Here is a 21,946-nt window from a genome sequence, read left to right as displayed (position 1 = left end):
AATTATTCCTTCTGCACAAGATTCGTGCAGAGCTGTGCACTATTATAGTTTGGTAGGTTGCGCTAAAGCTAATGCTATAAAAAATGCTTGTCTTATGTGCCATAATGTTGGCGGATACAGATCTAGATAAACGAATCAGAAGCTTTTTATACCTACACGGTAAGAAAATAGTTCCCATAATTAAGTTCCTTTCACTCAACATGTGACTTCAGTGGGGCTAGGTAAAATTAAGTTAAACAAGAAAACTCATCCTTTAAATTTGTCGAACCTCTTAACGGAATCCCTTTATGAAGAGCTTTGAGTGGGTTGGTTTATTTCCTTCAGGGTTGCTTCCACTCACTTGCTATAAAAAATTGTTTTTCGGAATTATGAAATCATTAGATGTTATAATAGTTATTAGTACTTAAAGGTTAAAAGAAGGGGTCGTGAAGTATGTGTTTGACACATAAAACCTGTCAATATTGCTTTCAGTGCGTCACAAACAGCGATTTTACGATTCGTGAGCGCTCACTCCGAGTGAACGTTCACGAATCATAAGATCGCTGATTGTGACGCTCTGAAAGCGAAATTGACAGGTTTTATGAGTCAAACACACACTTTTCACTTTCTTCTTGTTACTTGCAAGTACAACATATCATTACATCATCTAATGATTTCATTATTCCGCAAAACAATTTTTTATAGCAAGTGAGTGGAAGCAACCCTGATTTCCTTTAAGCTTTGAGTGGTGTTGAGTACTTGGCACTGATTACATACACAAACGATATCATAGATGGTACGACCATACCGCATAGAGTTGGGATGATATCCTGAATTGGTGGTTAGCCGTTTCTTATGTTAATGCGGTATATGTACCAAACACTAACAAAGACTAATGCGAGGACTAATTGAGCAGGAAAGGAGGCGATGGAGCACAAACAAATGACAGCGTCGATGGCAGTGCAGGTTGCTATGATCTTCCTCCAAAATTAAGTTATAACTACCCAACGGTGAAAACATAACGGTTGAGTACTATTAACTGAAAATTGAGTTCTTTTTTACTTTAAATCGCAGCGTGTTATAGTTAAACGGAATGTATCGATAAATATTTCAGGATATTCTTCGTAAATTGCTTTACGCAATACAATTTACTAACATGAACATTTTAAACAACTACTACTAAAATCGCTATGAAAGTTTGACAGATATAATGAGGGGTAACTGGATTTTCCTGTGTTTCGAGGGGTGAATCGATTAGCTTGGGACCGAAGAGAGTACCAGAGCTGAGCCAAAAAGTTGAGCACGTTTCTTCGGGACCTTCTAGTCTTTGAGTTACCTCTATGGCATTACTGGATTACATTACTGATTTTGTGTCATTTCCATTTAAAGTAAGCAGCATTTAGACACATTTTAGAGATAAACGAGTCTAAAAATTGTGTTTTCCCTTATAATTTAAAAAAAAAACGTAATAAAGTGTATTGTTTTGTCAAACTAAAAGATGCCTCTCAATGCGTTCTACAACTCTCTCTTTGACACCAATTTTCTATCTTGTTTAGTTTTGTCGCAATTCCGTACTAAACACATCATGTTGGGTCGTTAATTAACGGTTGCGTAAAACACGAATTCAACCCCACCGTGCGTTGCTGTTGACGTCTGTTTGCAGCGCACATAGCACACTCGATCGCCACGCGGAGTGACGGTATGAAAAGTGTGACAAGATAAACAATGCTGCGGACGGTTCAATTGGACGACGTATGATGAAAATTGAAAATGTTCTGTTTTGTTTTTTTCGATATCAGTTCAGTGAACTGATTGGGTATTATCCAATGATTAATCCAATTGAAACACTGATCTTCGTTTCTTTCATAAAATTTATTTCAATAGTTGCTCTATTTTTTTAATGATTGCTTTATTTGTACAGGCTCAGTTGAATAAACTTTACAGAGCCGAGTTATCATTTTCGTTATACATTATTACTGTCTTATATTTAAAGTTAAAGGAACTGGACCGAGTACTCGTGGTTGTCTCGAGGTTAGTGGAGATTTACATTTTTTTGGATGGGAAAAGGGAAGAAAGAGGTTTGAAATGTGGTTTACGATACAAATATTTAATTTATTTAAATAAATAAATTATTTATATTCATCTTGAAAACAAACATTGACAAAAAAACCCACACGTACAAAATGCAAACTAAACACAAGGTTAATCAAACTTACAATCTAAGGTTAATATTCTTAAAATAAACATAAATGAGTTTCATAAACTCCAGATCGCGTGTAGCCAAAATATCCCGAACTGGAACATTAGGTTGTCTACCTCGAGCCCGAAGGGAATCATAAAAATGTGATCTGACTCCACGATACTCCGCACAAGACCAAAAGATGTGATTAGCGTCCTGGTAACCTTGTCCACATTCACAGAAATTGCTGTCTCCCAACCCCACACAGACCAAATGAGCGTTTAGACAATAGTGATTGGACATGAGCCGATACATCACGCGTATGAAGTCTAGACCCAAGTCCATCCCTTTGAACCATGCAAACTTCGACACCTTAGGGATAATTGAATGTAGCCATCGTCCCAAGCTCCCTTCACTCCATTGATGTTGCCAGCTAACGAGCGACTGCTGACGATAAATAGAGAAAAAAATCACTATAGGCGATTTGTCGATCATAAATGTCGCCTTCCATAGCGCCCACCTTCGCAAGTGAATCCGCCTTCTCATTGCCCAAAATTGAGCAATGCGAAGGGACCCACGCGAAAGTGATGATGAAAGAGCGCACGGATAAAGCACTAAGCAGTTCTCGTATTTTCAAGAGAAAATACGAGAAGTGCTTTACCAGCCTAATGGAACGGATAGCCTCGACAGAACTGAGACTATCCGTAAAAATAAAATAGTGGTCTGGAAGAAGTGAAGCAATAGTTTCAAAAGTGTAGTGAATTGCTGCCAGTTCAGCCATATATACAGAACAAGGAGCTTCAAGTTTTCGAGAGGCGCTATGAAATTCATTAAATACACCAAAACCAGCGGACTCCTCTATTAGAGATCCATCTGTGAAAAACGTTCTTGCAGAATCAACATGGCCAAACTTTGCAGCGTATAATGACGGAGCAATCATAGGACGATGATGCTCTGGAATTCCACGGATTTCCTGCGTCATAGATAAATCAAAATTCACTGAATTGCCGAAATCGGAGAAGACTACACGATTGGGAATATTTCTTGAAGGGCTGACATCCTGTGTTAAATATAGGTAGTACAAAGTCATAAAACATGTTTGAGGATTTAGCTCCAGAAGCTTCTCAAAGTTTTCGATCACCAGTGGGTTCATTACTTCGCAACGGGTGAGGAGCCTCAGAGATAACTCTGAAAAACGGACGGATAGTGGCAACATGCCCGCCAGCACTTCGAGACTCATAGTATGAGTCGAGTGCATGCATCCTAACGCGATACGAAGACAACGATACTGGATCCGTTCCAGCTTGATGATGTGCGTTTTAGCTGCCGACTGGAAACAAAAACGACCATATTCTAGAACCGATAAAATCGTTGTCCGGTACAACGTCAGAAGATCTTGTGGATGGGCTCCCCACCACGTTCCGGTAATTGATCGAAGGAAATTGATCCTTAGTTGGCATTTTCGTCTCAGATACTCAATGTGGGATCTCCAGGTGCATTTGGAATCGAACCAGACCCCGACATATTTGAAAGACATGGAATGAGTGATCGGCCTACCCAAAAGTTGGAGCTTCGGTTGTGCTGGGCTATGCTTCCTAGAAAAAACGACCAACTCAGTTTTCTCCGTGGAGAATTCGATACCTAGCTGAATAGCCCAAGTAGACAAATTGTCCAAGGCATCCTGTAAGGGTCTTTGCAGGTCAACCTCTTTTGGCCCTGTGATAGACACTACGCCATCATCTGCAAGTTGTCTCAACGTGCAATTGTCACTAAGGCAGTCATCAATTTCTCTAACGTAGAAATTGTACAAAAGGGGGCTTAAACATGAGCCTTGGGGGAGACCCACGTAGCTAAATCGAAAAGCTGTAGAGTTTCCATGAGAAAAGCTCATATGTTTTTCTGACAGCAAATTGTACAAAAAAGTATTCATTAATGGAGACAATCCACAAGCGTGCAGTTTCTCTGAAAGAACTTCAACGGATACTGAATCAAAAGCCCCCTTGATATCCAAGAACACAGAAGCCATTTGCTCTTTTGGTTAGGCAAAACAGGCAACTTTTGATTAGACAAAACAATACACTTTATTACGTATTTTTTTAAATAATAAGGGAAAAGCCGTAGGAAAACACAAGTTTTTGATGCGTTTATCCCTAAAATTTGTCTAAATGCAGCTTACTTAAAATGGAAATGACACTATTAAGTAGGCAATTTACCAAGCTTTCCAATAGAGGCAAGAGTTTTGTACTAAATGGCTTCGAGTTAGAGCCAACTTATGGCAAGCATAGACCAAAACAGAAAAAGTTCAATAACTCAGTAATCTTTCAGATTTGATCATATGCGTACCAAATATGATCTTCTATCACCCCTTAAATTATTTGTACTAAGGAACCGAACACCCTGTATATGTTTTGAAAAAAAAGCGAGCAAATTGGTTACAAATATCCTCACAATCAGTGCTATCAAACTCTTCAAACTGCATGTGTGATGGGAATGTACATGACTTCATTTTTCGTTCGCGAAGTTAAAGAACGTTTTGGGATCAGATTTTACATTTTTTTCTACTCTTGAATTGTTATTCTCATATGCTGACGATATTTCTGCCTCAAGTGCTCTGCAAATATTAACGTACTTTTTTCTAAATTTTGTGAAGTTTTAAACTTTTGACGTAGGACTACGTCTTTGATTTCTATATGGGGGTACACTTTGTGAAAACCAAAAATGGAACATGTAACAAATTAAGAAAGATTTTGAACGTTAATAACTCAGCTACCCCTGGTCCAATTTCAATAATTTCATCACCAATCGATCAGAAATATGGCTACGCATTGATAACAATGCTTCCGAATGTTGATTTTCAACAAGACACTATTGAAAAACAGGTAAATGTTCAGCATTGTTCAAAAGCGTCGAATTAACTAACAAATCCACCAATTACCTACATGCATATGCTGCTTCCCCAGCACAGTCGTCAGAGAGTAGTAAGTAGACGAAACAAGTCGAAGTGGCATTCGCCTCCGATCCTCGGGCGCGTGTGAATAGGGAGGATGGAATTGCGTAATATTTTGCACACTCATCGCCATATTCAGAACCAAACGCAAATTCTTCGAGATAACCACCATCCGTCGTCTGGCTCACCGTGGCGGTGTCTGACGTATCTCCGGTTTGATTTACGAGGTGTGCTGAAGGTGTTCCTGAAAAATGAGATCTGTGATGCTGTCACCTACACTAAACACGCCAAGCGTAAGCGGCCATGGATGTCATCTACGTTTTTGAAGTGACAGAGACGCACTCTGTTTGGTTTCAGAGGTTAAATCATCACCGACATTGGAAACAAAACGGCTCTTTTCAAGGCCACCAAGCTTATTACAGTAAAGAGTAGGAATAGAATTCATCTGCCTGTTTGTCCATATTCAGAACCACCGACCACACAAAATGCTCATGTGATCAAACTGGAAGCAGGGATACAAATTGTTTTGATCAACCTTGATCAACTTTGAATCGCCACGGCCGGATATTTTCGATGGAAGAAGCAACAATCTAGCATCTAATTCGACGAAGACGGCAGGAAACATTTCTGGATCAACAATAGAATAGGGCCCATCAGCATTTGTAAACAAACCGTTCCAAAGCCTCACAAATCGAAGGCCGCTCACACAAACCAACACCAACATCTTGTAGGTAGAAGTTTCCCCTATCCGATGATGGTGTTGGTTTGTGTGGGTGGCCTTCGCTTTGTGAGTAAAGGGCTCTTTTCTATTGTTGATCCAGATTTGTGAAGCCGAGTTATTTACGAAAGAGAGTGTCGATGAAGAGAATCGATCAATGTAGATAGGACCTATTGAAAAGTGACGCGAGATTTGTTTTCCGTACTGAGCTCCAGTCTCCAATGCTACCGACGCCAGGGAGGCAGCTCCCAGAGATGTTATGCCTTAGAACATGCCGATGGCGCCGACTGATATTGGACACAGGCCTGCTGGGGTGAGAGGTAATTACGCTAACCACCGGCGCCGATATCTATCACGGCGAATGAGAACGACCCAAATTTGAGTTTAGTTATCTCAGAAATAAGTGCAGGAACTCAGCGATGAGTAAATATTCCTCATGTTTTCCCAGGTTTTTCCAGGATTTTCCAGGGAAAAATTCCCGAATTTGAGAAAATTAAAGATTGGATTCACTCAGTCTATTGGTACTACTCCGAGACTGAATAAAATTTTCGTCAATTTCCTCATTTTCTGGCAGATTTTTAAGGTTTTCCACAGCAAATCATGAGACAAATTTACTCATCGCTGAGTTCCTACACTTTTGGCGATTATGAGTGAACTAAACTCAAATTTGGGGCATTCTCATTCGCCGTGTACGCAAAAAGAAAATAGCCAGTGTCGCTACTTGATAGCAAACTACTCATAATGGGAGGAGTCTTTGTAGCTTTCATACCACTTGGTTGCACATCATTCTGCTTCAACCTAAAAAGATATAAAGCAGCGCTCCTGTCTGGTATCAGCTCAGAGATCACGATCATTCTCTGCTTGTACGTCAAGCAGTACAGTTCGGTCTTTGCTCGCTCTGTCGAGTTGTTCTAAAGTTTCTAGTTTGTTCCAAACATTCGCAGTTTAATCGCGTCGTCAGTAGTGTCGGTCGCTTCGTGTGATGGGAAGATAGCGCTCCCGGAGCAGGCTCCGAGAGAAAACGGAGAAGAAGAACAGCGGTGAGGGTAGCTTGAGTGTACCTATTTCGAATAGGTACGCTACTCTTCCCACCGATGTAGGGAATACCACCTCAGCCACGGTGAAGCGGTCAAAGAAGAGGAAGAAAAATCAAGGCCAGTCCGATGGTGCGAGTGGACGGGACGATGCCACCGCGACGAACGTCAGCGTCATTGGTGATTTCGGCGACGCCGTCGACAACGAAACTGCTGCCAGCCCGAGTGCAGCAAAAATGAAGCTTCCTCCACTGGTGGTGAAGCAAGTCCCACTCAACACGCTGATTGGCGATCTTTCATCGCTGGGCGTTGCAGCTGAGTTTAAGCTCGGCAGGATCGGCACCAAGGTGATGCTCCGAACAAAAGCGGAGTACGAAGTGGCCGTGAAACATCTGAAGGATACCAAGGCGGAATTCTTCACGCACGACATCCCCGGTGAGAAGCCCTTCAAGGTAGTCATCAGGGGTCTACCAAACTTCGACCCCAAGATGGTCGAAGCTGAAATCAACCGGTACAAGCTTGCCCCAATCGCTGTCTTCCGAATGACAAGGAGAGACGAAAACGTGAAGACGTACCCGGATTGTCTTTTCCTGGTGCACTTCCAGAAAGGGACGGTGACGCTCAATGCGCTACAAGCCATCCGATCAATCTGCTCCATCATCGTACGGTGGGAGCCATACCGTGGCGGCCATCGTGACGTAACGCAGTGTATGAGGTGCCTCAATTTTGGACACGGTACCCGCAACTGCAACATCAAGCCACGCTGCAGCAACTGCGCTCAAGAACACGCCACTTCCAACTGCCCTGCGGATGGAGCCGTGGCGATAAAATGCGCTAACTGTGGTGGTGCACATCAAGGTTCCGACAGACAGTGCTCCAAACGCGAGGACTTCAAACGCATCCGAAAGCAGGCGTCAAGCAACAATCAACCAGGACGCAAGAAGGACAAAACCCCATCATTCAGGACGGAGGATTTTCCGCCTCTTCGTGCTCCCCAGCAAAGGCAAGCGAATTCGCGGGTGCAACCCGCCCCCCCTCAAGAAGCTTCCGGTGATTTTGCTGGCCAAAGCTCTCCATCCCCCCCTGGATTCTGGAGACAACCAACAGCGCAAAACAACAACCCCGATCTGTTCTCAGCGGATGAACTGATGGAAATTTTCGTCAACATGTCCGGTGCTCTTCGTAAGTGCCGCAATAAGTCCGAACAGATCCAGGTGCTCGGTAAGTTCATCATCCAGTATGGCGTCTAAACCGCTAACTATCGTCACCTGGAATGCTTGCTCTGTAAGAGCAAAAGAGATTGAGCTTGCTGACTTCCTCCGCAAGCACAGCATCGACGTGGGCCTTCTAACCGAGACCCATCTAAAGTCCGGCGACAGCTTCTGGTTGCCTGACCACAACATTATCCGGCTTGATCGCACCAGCTCCAGGGGGGGTGGTGTTGCGGTCGTCGTCAAGAAAGGAATAAAATACCACACTCTGTCCCATATTCGCACCTCTATCATCGAGGCCCTTGGTGTGGAGGTGGAGTCGTCGACTGGATACGTCCAGTTCATCGCCGTCTACTGCCCTCGACAGTGTGCCACCAGCAGTGGACTAGCGGCTAAATTTAAGAAGGACCTGTCCACCATCACCCGTACCGGTTCCCGCTTCGTTGTTGGAGGAGATCTGAATGCTCGTCATGAGGCATGGCGGAACTACCAGCAGAACCAGAACGGTCGTCTGCTGTTCGACCATTCGCAGCATGGGCTGTACTCCGTTTGGTTCTCGGACGAGCCAACATTCATCTCACCGGCAGGCAACCCATCGACGCTAGACCTGTTTCTTTCAAATACCGGCTTGTCCAAGCCGGTAGCCTTAAACGAACTCAGCTCCGACCATCAACCGGTGGTGGCTGAACTGGGATACAACGTAGCTGCTGCTCCAAGCCTGCGCAAGGACTACCATCGCGTAAACTGGGCCCAGTTTGGACGCGTGGTAGACAGGCACATCATCGACAACCCGCCGCTTGACTCCGTGGAGGACATCGACCGAGCGTTGGAAGTACTCCACCAAGCCATAACCGTGGCTGACGAGGCGTGCGTCCGACGAGTTCCTGTGAGGGGTAAGTTTATTGCTATTGAATCAATAGCAATAAACTTACCCCTCACAGGAACTCGTCGGACGCACGCCTCGTCAGCCACGGTTATGGCTTGGTGGAGTACTTCCAACGCTCGGTCGATGTCCTCCACGGAGTCAAGCGGCGGGTTGTCGATGATGTGCCTGTCTACCACGCGTCCAAACTGGACCCAACTCTTAATTCGCCTGAGAAATGTTCGTAGACGCCAGTTTCAGAGGACTGGAGATCTAGCGAGGAAACGTGAAATGGCCAATCTGAACAAGGAGATTGCTTCCAGAATGGTCTCACTCCGGAACGAAAGTTTCGGGCGGCTTGTCCAGAATCTGGACGACCGCTCCAGACCATTCTGGAAAGTTGCCAAGGTCTTAAAGACGCACCCTAAACCCATTCCGCCACTAAAAGATGAAAATGATGACGATCGGCTCATAATCACCCCTCAGGAGAAAGCAAATGCGATTGGTGAGCATATTGCCAAATCGCACTTGCTTGGCTCCAACATCCAAAGTCCGCTCGAAGTTCAGGTTGAGCAATGCGTACTCAACCTTGATTCCTCCCCTTGTGCCATCCCTCCGGAGGATAGAATCACAGTGGAACAGATTTGCTCAGCGCTGAAATGCACCAAAAACATGAAGGCCCCCGGGTTTGACGGAATATTCAACCTAGTGTTGAAAAATCTCAGCATGAAGGCTCACTCTCTGCTGGCTGCTGTCTTCAACAGATGCTTGGAACTGCAGTACTTTCCAAGTATATGGAAGACAGCGAAAACCATACCTATCCGCAAACCCGGGAATGACTCAAGCTACAGACCAATCAGCCTCCTTTCAGCGCTGAGCAAATTGTTCGAGAAACTCATTCTCAATTGTTTGCTCAAGTTTGTCGAGGAAAATAACATTCTCCTTCCGGAACAGTTTGGGTTCAGAAAGGGGCACTCCACCAATCACCAGCTAGTGCGGGTGATGAATAACATCCGAAGTAACAAAGTTGTATCCAAGTCCACAGCCATGGCATTGTTAGACGTTGAGAAAGCGTTTGATAATGTCTGGCACAATGGGCTTGTATACAAGCTTTGTAACTTCAACTTTCCATTACATCTGGTTAAAATCACCCGTAGCTACCTCCAGCAAAGGTCGTTTAAGGTATCGTTGAATGGTTGTCTTTCCGACACGTTTTCCATCCCAGCAGGAGTTCCGCAAGGCAGTCTGCTGGGACCCTTGCTTTACAGCATTTACACTTCCGACATTCCTCCCCTTGGAGACGGTTGCGTGTTTTTCCTGTTCGCAGATGATACCGCAATAGCCGTCAAAGGAAGGATGCCTCGCGAAATAACGAACAAACTTCAACGATGCCTTAACGCCTTTGCTGATTATGCCACCACGTGGAAAATCAAAATCAATGCTTCCAAAACCCAAACAATAATGTTCCTCCATCGGCAATCTCCTAAACTAAAACCAACTCCCTCTTGTACTGTAATCATGGATGGCACAAGGGTTGAGTGGTCCGCCGAAGTAACCTATCTCGGGATGTTGTTTGACGAAAAGCTCCTATTCCGCTCGCATGTGGAGAAAACCGTAGTCAAGTGTTCCGCCTTGGTTAGGAGTCTGTATCCGCTGATTTGCCGCAGATCCCGCCTCTCAAGGGTGAACAAACTGGCCGTCTACAAACAAATCATAGCACCTGCGATCCTCTACGCAGCTCCGGTGTGGGAATCATGTGCACAGACTCACAGGAACAAAATTCAGGTAGCTCAGAATAGAGTGCTGAGGATGGTTCTTGATCGTCCTTTCGACACTAGAATAACAAATTTACATGAAGAGGCAGGCATTGCCAAAATAGATTCCAAAATTAACGAAATTAAGACTAAATTTACACAAAAATGTAATTTATCAGAACATGCTTTGATAAGCAATTTGTATATAGTAGGTTAGGTGTATATAGTAGTTGTAGGTTAGTTGTAGGTGTAAATAGTAGTTATAAGTAGTCTCCTTTTTCCAATTCAAATCAAACCAATCCCACCAAGGTGGTCATACTTTAAAATAGGCCTGATAGGACTAGGAACTGTAAATAATAATTAAAATCTCAAATGTACCAAAGTTGAAAAGACGCATCTGTGTCACTTAACAAATTCATACATGTAAACCACACAATCACAAGAAATAAAGATCATTTAAATGGCAAAAAAATGGCTGGTATCAGCTCATTTTCGCTTCGGACGGCGTGGTGAGCAATAGTAGCAGTAGGTCGTGGCAAAGGAGGTGCTAATCGTCATCGCAAATTCTTCGAGATAACCACTCTTGTTCTATTTGTTGCATAATTTTCTTCAGTATACCGTCTTATTGTTTTTAGAATTTAATCACTCAGCAATACACTGGAGTCGCTTTTTACGCGGGTGATACGTCCCGCGTAAAAAAAAACCGCGTAAAAAAAAACCGCGTAAATTCCGGAATCCGCGTAAAAAAAAACCGCGTAAATTCCGAAATCCGCGTAAAAAAAACCGAGTAAAAATAGACCGTGTAAGAAAAAACCGCGTAAAAAGCGATATACCGCGTAAATTCAGAAATCCGCGTAAAAAAAAAAACCAAAATCCGCGTAAAAAAAAACCGCGTAAATTCCGGAATCCGCGTAAAAAAAAACCGCGTAAATTCCGAAATCCGCGTGAAAAAAAACCGTGTAAAAAAAAACCGCGTAAAAAGCGACTCCAGTGTATTGCAAATTGATTTTTGTCGTTTCAATTTCAGATGTAAAGTGCATGGTCCTCTAAAGAAAATATTGAAGATGCTGGAGTTTGGAAACAAATATTTGTAAAAACCGAAACTGAATTATACTTTTCCGGGGTTTTAATTTTTCGTTGTTCAAAATTCTCATGATGAATTCCAGAATTAACTTGGAATTCTGCTCTGAATTATCTTGAAATTGTTCTGAAATAAACCAGAAAACACTCCGCGTAATAATTACCGTTGAATTCTTTTAGGAATTTTCTTCCAACCTCTTCTAAGAATTTATTGGAATCCTTCATATAATTCCCGTTCCCGCCTATCCGGAGACTTTGATTCCTTTAAAAATCTTTTTAAACAATTCTTTTAACTCTATTCAAAACAAAAGAAATCTTTCGAAAATTAATTTGTAAACCCCTTGGGGTATTTTAAATAATTTCTTTCTAATTATCAGCAAATTTTTTTGAATCAATTTTGTTTGGGTTATGTGATGAATCATTCGCACTAGGGTTGAAATTATTGCCAGAACATTTGAAGAACTCTGTTTCTTGTTGAATTTCGATCATAATTATCTTGGAATTCTTCTTAAAATTCATCTGTCATGTTCCTCACGATGCCCATACAAATCTCATCAGAACCACGTAGGAATTTTCTGCAATGTTTTATTTTTATTTTCACAATTCTTTTTTAAATCTACTAAAATTACCTAACAGTTTAATTTAGAACTTGCATTCTTCTCCAAAGAAATCCTTCCAAATTCATCTAACAATTTCTATGGATTTCATGTAAGAATAATTCTGGAAATCTGCTCTTCTCCTTCGAAAATTGTGCGAGAATCCTTCTCAATATTTGTTTTCAATCAACACTTTGAATTATTTTAAATTTTACTAAAAATTCCAGGGTTTGTCCGCCAGATTCTACAGATTGCTATGTAATTTGTTATTACCCTTAAAATGCTTCCAAGTCTCAGAGCGTGACAATTATGACTCCACGACTCATAAGTATGATGTTTTTTTTTTTTTATAAATCTGTGATCTTGAAAAAAAAATTCAAAATTTTACATTTTAATTATTGTTTCTCCAAATCTTGCATCACGAAGCATGTTATTAATCACAAATTTTGAAGAAAAGTTCTAGTTTCAGACTCTACACAAATTTCAAAGCTCCAGAATCTTGGGAATCTTCTTAAATCACATTTTTTTATCCTATCAGTAAATTTTGTTTTTTTTTTGTTGCATATTAACAACCGGGAATTTTTAAGATTTGAACCGGGAAAACCGGGAAAAAACCGGGATTTTCAAAATGAAAATTCATTGGCCACCCTGTTGATTCTCGTAATCAACTTTCTTTTTGAAAAAGATTACTACAAATTTGGATCGCCTACAATTCAAAACCGGAAAGAGTTGAGACAATAGATATTTGAGGCATAACATTTGATAACGACACAAAAGCATTTGTAAACAAACCTTCTTAGGCCCTTTACACGCGAACCAAAGTACGCCCACGCAAACCAACAACATCATCGCATAGGGGCAACTATCACCTTTCCGTAAGTGGTATTGGTTTGCGTGGGCGTACTTTAGTTCGCGTGTAAAGGGCCTTAGAATGTTTGTTTACAAATGCTTTTGTGCCGTTATCAAATGTTATGCCTGATTTGATCAATTAAAAGAACTTAATGCTCTTCACATTTATTCCGTCCACTAGCGGTCCAACGTCAAGCTTCCGTTTGTGCCCCTAGGCACAGACCCTTCTACTTTTTACACGACTTGAGTGCTTCCTGTTTTTAATATTTCTAATTTCTTGTGTATACCATACAGGACATTTGGTGCTGTTCACTATTCTCTTTAGTCTTCTAGGAACGAATACTAGCATTTTTTTCAGCTTGAAATGTAGCATTCACAGCAATAAGTACACCACCACCTGATTTTTTTACCTGATAATGATAAATCGTGGTCACATCGAAACACACTGAATTTACTATCAAAGACATCTTCGCTATTAATACTTTCAGACCAACTAGTTTCTGTTCCAATTATTATATCATATGTGCAGCCGCTTATTTTATTTTGAATTTCTACTGCAGAACACTACTACACTGTCGAAGTCGCTGATGACTCGGTTAAGCGACACGTAGTCGAAGTAACAATATTGGTTTTATGAGGGTTTTGTAGACCATGATTTAGACTTGTAGCATGCTTTAACGCCACTTTAAAACTTGCAATGTTACTTGGGAGCTCTCCCTCTTGATAGGTTCTACAGCGAAAAGAGTATCGAGATGTGCCTTGACGATTAGTTTCCTATTCTCGTACCGTTTCTCCAGCGTTTCCCAGGCAACAACATAGTTCACGTCCGACATTTCCATCGAGTTGATTTCCTGTAATGCTTCTCCACTCAACGACGATCGAAGGTACGTAAACTTGTCCATATCCGTTAGATGTGGATTATTATGGATCAAGCTACGGAATGTATCACGGAACGTTACCCATTCCTTGAGCGGTCCACTAAAGGTTGGCTAGCGAATTTCGGGAAGCTTAACTCGTGACAATCCTGTACCGCCACCTTGTGCGACTGGTTGAGCGGTAGTCGTAGGACCTACGAGCTTTGGTCGAAGGTTCATCAGTGTGGCCTTCAGCGTGCAATACTGGTCTTTGGCATCCATGATGATCTTAGAATTTTCCATATCCTTCTTGGGGTCCGTTTCAGCATCTTCTTTATTGTCGTCGACATCATCCGTCAGTAGTTCGATCTTCCTACGGACTTTGTGGAATTCCTTAAAGGCATTTCCAAACGCTCCAACCGAATATCCACTTGCACACTATGCTCTTTAGCATCGAACCTTTCAACGAGCAATTTCAAGGCTTCTTGTTTCACCAAGTCACGCAATTCATTAACCATTTTCACTCACATGTAATGTTCACTTTATCACAGGAAAATTTCGAGCTCACTCACAAAAATATTTCACACTGCACTATAATTCACTCCACTGTGCACTCGTAAATACCCGACCCCGCGGTTGACAGAGATAGGTGCAAAACAAAGCAAAACCAATAGCAGCGAAAGGATAACAGTGTCCGAACAGTTGGGTATTTATTTGACCGCAATAAAAGTGCTTTATATGTTTTATAATACGTCGCGTGTGCATTCCACATAAGTTCCGAAATCCGTCCGATGATACAGTCCACCCCAGTGTCGAACATTTTTGATATTCTCATGGGAATTGGTTGATTTGTATTATCAGTATATGGTTACTTGTACCACAGACAGAACCACGGGTATGTACACTGAGGCAAATAAGCTTAGGAATTCGACAAGGAATGACTTATGAACCTTATGATAAGTTTTGATTTTATAAGACACTTATGAATTCCATCAACACGACTTATGAAGGATTATCGTCGTACATTAGGTAATTCTTAAACGCCGGATAAACTACGATTTCTCAAGCGTTGTTAGACGGTAGCGCAAGTCACGGACTCAATAATTGAACGCTCTAGGTTCGAATCTATTCTGCTCCATTTTGTAATACTTTGCTAAGTTTGTTAAGCTGCACTATGAATTTGATTGTTTTGACTTATGAATTATGTTTCATAGGTCGATCAATCTTATGACTTCCATAATCAATCCTTGTAAAATTCTTAAGTTTATTTGCCTCAGTGTAGGAATGTCAAAAAATAAAAAATAAATTAAAAAAGAAAAAATCATGATTACCGTAAAACCTATTTGACTCAACCATTTTTTTCAAACAATCAACATCTGAGTGAGTGCGTGCCTGATGCAACTGTTGCAGCTCAAACATCCGACGCATCATATGACTTCTATAAGTGAAATATAAGTGCTTCAATTGAAATTGAGCTGTATTGATTGAGTGGTCATCCACTTTTTTTTTCCATTTTCTGTTATCTGCCAGCGTGATTGCCTAACACAGTTATCGCTACAAAAAAATAATAGTAAATTACTTTTTCCAAATCCCGTTGGTGTAAATAATGGTTCAATTTTCTATGTTTCAAAATCCCACTTATTAGGTAGAAACTTTCTTCGATTTAATCCATCGTCTCGAGAACTGGTATCGTATAATCAACCCTAGTCCTACTACACTCCTTGCGCAGTGTACTCCCGCGCACATCCAAACTAGTTGATCGAGCTGAGTAAATATGTTGCCTGTCCCAATAACCCGCAAAACACATATCGACCCGATCTCAATAAAATGATTCAATTGCATCTACATAGCTGTGTATATCTACAATGTTATCGACTACGAGCCAACAGCAAGCAATTGGGATGAATTGCAAATCCTGTTCTTCCCCCCAGCATTTCCGAGAGCGACGTCAGACGGTGGTAATCCACCCAGTCGGATTAACTGCCTACTGCAGTCCAATGATCGCTGCCTGGCGGAGATCGAACGGTTGTGCAGCTTGCTTGTACTGTTTGTGCGAAAGCGAATGAAGGTGAAAAATTGGATCACTCGAACCAGTTGGATGTCTCGCGCGATGGCCGGAATGTGTGGGGGCGACTTTCCGCAGGTGATGGAGATATATTGAGGGAGTCGGTTCTATTTTCCTCGATAGAGAGCGGCACAAACAGGAACGATGGGTTAATCGAAAGTGGTCGACATCTCTGCCACTGCTGCTGCTGTTTCTGTCATTCAACGGGAAAGGATGGGTGCAATCGAATTGATTCGACTGGAGAGAGGGTCACTTTAAGTGAGACATCTGAAAACGAAGGGAGCATATCCTGTAAAAGCGATTGTTGTATTTCAATTCTAACTGACATGGACAACAGCATTGACTGAGATAAAATTGTTCCTTAACGTTCTATCCAACATCAGTAACATAATTCTTCTTCCTCTTGTGATATTTTCCAATCATCACTGTCAATCCTGCCTTCCTAAATCTTCAAAGACGTATTTTGAAAACGTGACACCAAAATTTCATATTCAAAATATATTCACTGTATATGCTTAGTTGTGCTTAATCAATTCATCAGCAAGAAAATTCTCAGATCGCGCAGCACTGCTTTTATGATTTCCCTAAATTAACCAATAATTTTTTTTATTTTTTATCATTGTTCCAAGGATTTTCTGAAGATTTCTTCCAGAATTATATTTAAAACTCACAAGAATATTTCCTAAGAGTTCCAGCGCAATCCACCCAGAAAATATTTAAATTATGATCAAATTTATCTATGAGCTCTCCTACGAATAATTTTAACAATCTCTTGGAATTCCCCTCAGAATTATCTAGATATGCTTCTCTGAACTATATTTGGAATTCCCGTGATTATCTTATCAGAATTCCTTCGCAATTGTAAACGAAAAATTCGATTTCATTGGTTCTTCTCGAAATTACCTTGGAACTAACCTGAAAGTGACCTAGTGAGTAAATGAAAATTTGAAAAATGGTCCTCTCTGAGACATTACTTCAGGTTGGAAAAAAACTCTCGTCACTTTGTGCGAAATAATAAAAGGAAAGCATCGCCGAGAGCTTTTTGCAATCTGAAGTGATGTCCCAGAGATAACCATTTTTGAAATGTTCAATTGCTCACTAGGTCACTTTCACCTAAGAATCATCTTCGGAATTTCTTTGGAATTTGACCAAGAATGATTTTTAAACTATCCTTAGAATTCCATACTGTTGTTGCAGGAGTGCATTCTGTTTTCGGACCTCTTCAAGTCAAACTCGTTATTGTTTTTGTGAGTTAGCTTTAAGAATTACTGTCCTCTACTATAGGGAATCCACCGTACTTAAACAGCTTTTTGGTTCGATTTGTGTGTAGCAGGTTCTATTAATTAATTTAGCACAAATTCATGAAATTTTAATACATTTTTTATGTAACAAGTCGTGATTATCTCTTGTTACTGTTTACTTTTGAATACAATAGAGCGGCCCTATCGGAATAAAATTACCTTTCTCTGCCCTATCGGAGTAAACGCTTCGCAAGTCACCCATCCCCGTCCCTTTCTTTGGTAACTTTGCGCTGGTGGTGCTGAAAATGCTGATCCGTGCTGCCAACATGCCCCCGACCGTATTGCTTCAAGTGCCCTTAAGCTGTACTTTCTTCTCTGGCTACATCCAGGATAACGAGCTTCGCTGCTGGTCGGCGCATGATACCCGCTTAGGTCTGAACATCCGCACTGTGGACTCGTCCATCTCGCCCAGGATACACCCGAGTGACTCTTCCTCTGATCTAGCTGTTCCTTACACTCTCGTTCACAACGACAACTAAATCTCCGATGTTGATTGAAGTGTCCTCTCCAAACCACTTTGGTTTTCGGGAGATGACAGGTAGGTATTCCCTGATCCACCATACCCTGAATCGATCCAGCATTACCTGAACCTGCTTCCAGTTCGACCGCAATGCCATATTCTCCTCGATTTTCTGAACCGCCGGCTGAACCACTCCGCTTGAACTCAACAGTAGAAAGTAGTTCGGTGTCAAGGCTGTGCATTCCTCGCTGTCGATTGGTAGATAGGTTAAGGGTCGTGAGTTCACCATGGATTCCCCCTCTGCTATAGCAGTTACCAAGGTCTCCTCATTCGGATTCTTTAACAACTCCATTTATGTCAGTCCAGTCTTGACAGAGCGCATCAGCCTTTCCCATATGCCTCCCATATGGGGTGCGTAAGGAGGGTTGAGCTTCCACTGCGTGTCTACGTTTGTGAACGTCCCTGCTAGATCCCGCTTGATGGCACCGATCTGCTGCCTAAGCTCTATACTAGCACCTTGGAAATTGGTTCCTTGATCTGAGTAGATTTCCTGTGGCGCACCTCGGCAGACAATGAACCTACGTATTGCCATCTTGCACTCCGCGGCAGCGATGCGTGATCCCATCCGCATGACTCCGTTTGGGTCTAGAAATGGAGATAGTTGGAATATCCGACTGCTCTTCTGGATTCGCTTACATTCCTCTAGATGCACTTGGTGATTTTTCCGCAGAATGTTGCATTCGTCCGGATCAACTTAAACACTGTCGACTCCGCTAGTTTACACTCCTCACTGCTCAAGGTTACTTCTCCGTCCTTATTTGATTCGTCCCTGCCCTTCCAATACTCGAGAGTAAATACACTGGAAGTGATCAGGAACTCTCCTCTTTAGCACGTTCAAGGCGCGACACGATATTGTTAAACGACAATATTTCGAAAACGCTCAATGAATGCTATGTGTGGAGGCTCCCAGAAATAATCTTCCAGAAAGAGAGCAGAGAAAATTCTCCGAAGAGCCTAAAACAGGATTCTGGAGGAGATCAGAAACCCCTACTAAGACACTCACAGCAAGATCTGATAATGTTCAATGCAAATATTTGGACAGTACTTAAAGAAATCCACGTGTGGAGGCTTCCACAAGTGCAATAAGGGAAAGCTATGTGTGGAGGCTTCCACAGATAGTCTTCCGAAGGGGAGGTGATCACCTTTTAAGGCGCCCACAGCAAGATCAGATAATTTTCAATGCACATCTTTCAGCAGCACTTAATGACATCTAAGTTTGAGGCTTCCACAAGTACTTTTCCGCAAGTGAGCAGGAGAAGTTCCTTCAAGAGTCTGACGTAAGTTCACTGGAAGCAATCAGGGTATGTTCTTCAGACGCACAGCAAGATCCGATATTGTTCATCGAAATATTATTAACAACAGTAAGTGAAAGCTATGTGTGGAGGCTCCCACAAATAATCTTCCGGAAGGGAGCATAGGAAATTCTCCGAAGAGCCTAAAACAGGATTCTGGAGGAGATCAAAAACCCCTACTAAGACACTCACAGCAAGATCTGATATTGTTCAATGAAAATATTTCGACAGCACTTAATGAAATCCAAGTGTGGAGGCTTCCGCAAGTGAGCAGGGGAAGTTCCTTCGAGAATCTAACGTAAGTTCACTGGAGGCAATCAGGAAATGTTCTTAAGACGCACAGCAAGATCCGATATTGTTCATCGAAATTGTGTTAACAAACAGTAAGTGAAAGCTATGTGTGGAGGCTTCCACCGATAGTCTTCTGAAGGCGAGCAGAGACATTTCTTCGCTGAGTCTAAATACATGCTTCTAATATTGATAATGCTCTTGAATCTCTGGCTACTTCTGCAGTTGAAACAAGAGCTGCCTCAGTACCAAAATGGTTTTTGCAGACACGAGACTGCAGTGTATTCTACCATCATCTACTATCCGGAAGTAGGTTGCGGCGGCGTATGCAGCACTGCAAGCATCAACAAAAACGTGCAATTCGAGCGAATCGTAGGCTCCAGCGCTGTAGCCGGGAAAGTAGCATCTGAGTATCTTCACCATATCCAGTGTTCCAAGAAATTTTACATACTGCTCCCATCGGGATACGATATCTGCAGGTACCGGCTCATCCCAGCCAATTCCGGATCGCCACGCTTCCTGTCTTTGCAGGAACTACGAAGGGAGCGATCATCCCTAATGGATCGAACACACTCATGGCTAAGCTCAGGACTAGGCGTTTGGTCGGCACAACGGATCCATCCATTAGACTTTGCATATTCTCCCAGAAAGTCATCGAGAATACGAAGAAATCCTCTTGTGGTCGCCACACCATCCCCAAACCCCGTTCCAGGTTGCTACCCTTGTCCATGGTGAAACTCCTCACCAACTTCGTGTTCTTCTCCCCAACCCACTGCAGCACCTCTGGAGAGTTTGACATCCAATGCCGAATAAGGAATACTGCTTTTTCGTGCACTTCCTTAACGTCCAATGCCAGCTGAACTGCTTCTTCGACAGCATCAACGCTGTTAAAGTAATCGTCCACATAGTGATTTTGTTTTATCACCTCTGACGCCTCCGGGAATTCCGCAGCATACTCAGGTTATTCACAAATTGCGTTGAACTAGGAGAACGCGTTGATCCAAAAATAGCGACGTCCATGACGTATACTTGGAACCACTGAGCTGTACGATCTTGGAGTATGATGAGTACTTGATGAAACATTTCCATTATGTCTCCTTCTGTCGATAGCGACATAAGACTGCTTGCAACGATGTCAGCAGGTCAGGTCCTTTTAGAACAACGGAGTTCAAGGAAACGCCTTCCACCGATTCAGCGGCATCCCAGGCGGCGACCCTAAATGAATCGAGCTTTTTGGGACTCACTACTGTCGTGATTTTCAGCAAGCCTGTCGGGTGCCTTCACAAAATGGTGTTGCTCCATGGTGTCAGGTGTGGGATGTCTCAAGTCTGAGGGAGCCTTACTGGGTGTCCCGCTGTCCAGTACTGTCCGGATGACCACTGGGTTGTGATTCCAGATCGCTTTGGGGCCGTGAGGTAAACTCAAGGAAACCCTCAGCTGGCCGAAGCGTATCGCTCACTGTTCGTCGGCCACGGAATATGGACACGGCTGCTGCTTTCCTCTCCGTCCGCCGGCAGATCCGCCACGGTTGTGGCACCGTCTGGGTATACTGGGAGTTCGCTGAATGGGGATTGCAGATCGCTTAAAGCCGCAGTGAGGTAAACTCAGAAAAACCCTCAGCTGGCCAAAGCGGTTGCTGCCTACCGATTGAATGAACCCGGGTGGGACACTGCTGATTTTAGGGAGATGTGCTCTCCTCGCCGTCCGTCAATTGAATGAGCCCGAGTGGGGCACCGCTGCTCAGAGATGCCACATTTTTTTCTATGCAATTCCGTAGACTTATTCAAATCTACGGATTTCTACGGATTTTTTTTAGTCGAAGGTGTTATTTTTTTTTTTAGTTCTAAGGTGATATTTTACGTTGAATGATAAATCGATGAAAGAACTTTTGAAAAAAAATACCAGGGACAGCCCTCTGGGTTGTACGCAATGGTGACGTCGGACTACGTGGTCTGTATTTAATAAATGTTATTTGTTAACTGCAGCAGGATTTGTGTTTTGTGTAGGAATAGGAATTTGAGCGGGGTTCTCTCTGTTTTTACTTTTTTTTCAGGGCAATCGAAAAGAAGCTTTTGATATGAATTTTAGTTGGGACATGTTCAGAAATTTAACTCTTTTGGGAAATCTTGGTGGCCCTGAAAAGGGCCGATAGTAGTACAGGCATGAATACCATGATACTGTTGCACATGTAGTTTTTGGCATATGTACTTTTACTGATTGCTTCCCGGGGATGCTTGTTCAGCCATAACAAGATGTGCGCGAGTTAACGACCCCGCTACCTGGAATTGTACAAATTTCATCGACAGTGTCAGCAACTTCTATCAACACGGCAACAGCAGCATGGCATCGATCAGCAGAATTCGTCAACCCAGCAGCAGCGGCATCGAGGGCGATCGTTGGACTTAGTACTCATCGCG

The sequence above is a fragment of the Ochlerotatus camptorhynchus genome, unplaced genomic scaffold (assembly GCF_037179485.1).
Source record: "Ochlerotatus camptorhynchus isolate MF236.1 unplaced genomic scaffold, CSIRO-AGI_Acam_v1.1 ptg000370l, whole genome shotgun sequence".
Taxonomy (NCBI): domain Eukaryota; kingdom Metazoa; phylum Arthropoda; class Insecta; order Diptera; family Culicidae; genus Ochlerotatus; species Ochlerotatus camptorhynchus.
Note: the sequence above shows the minus strand (reverse complement) of the source record.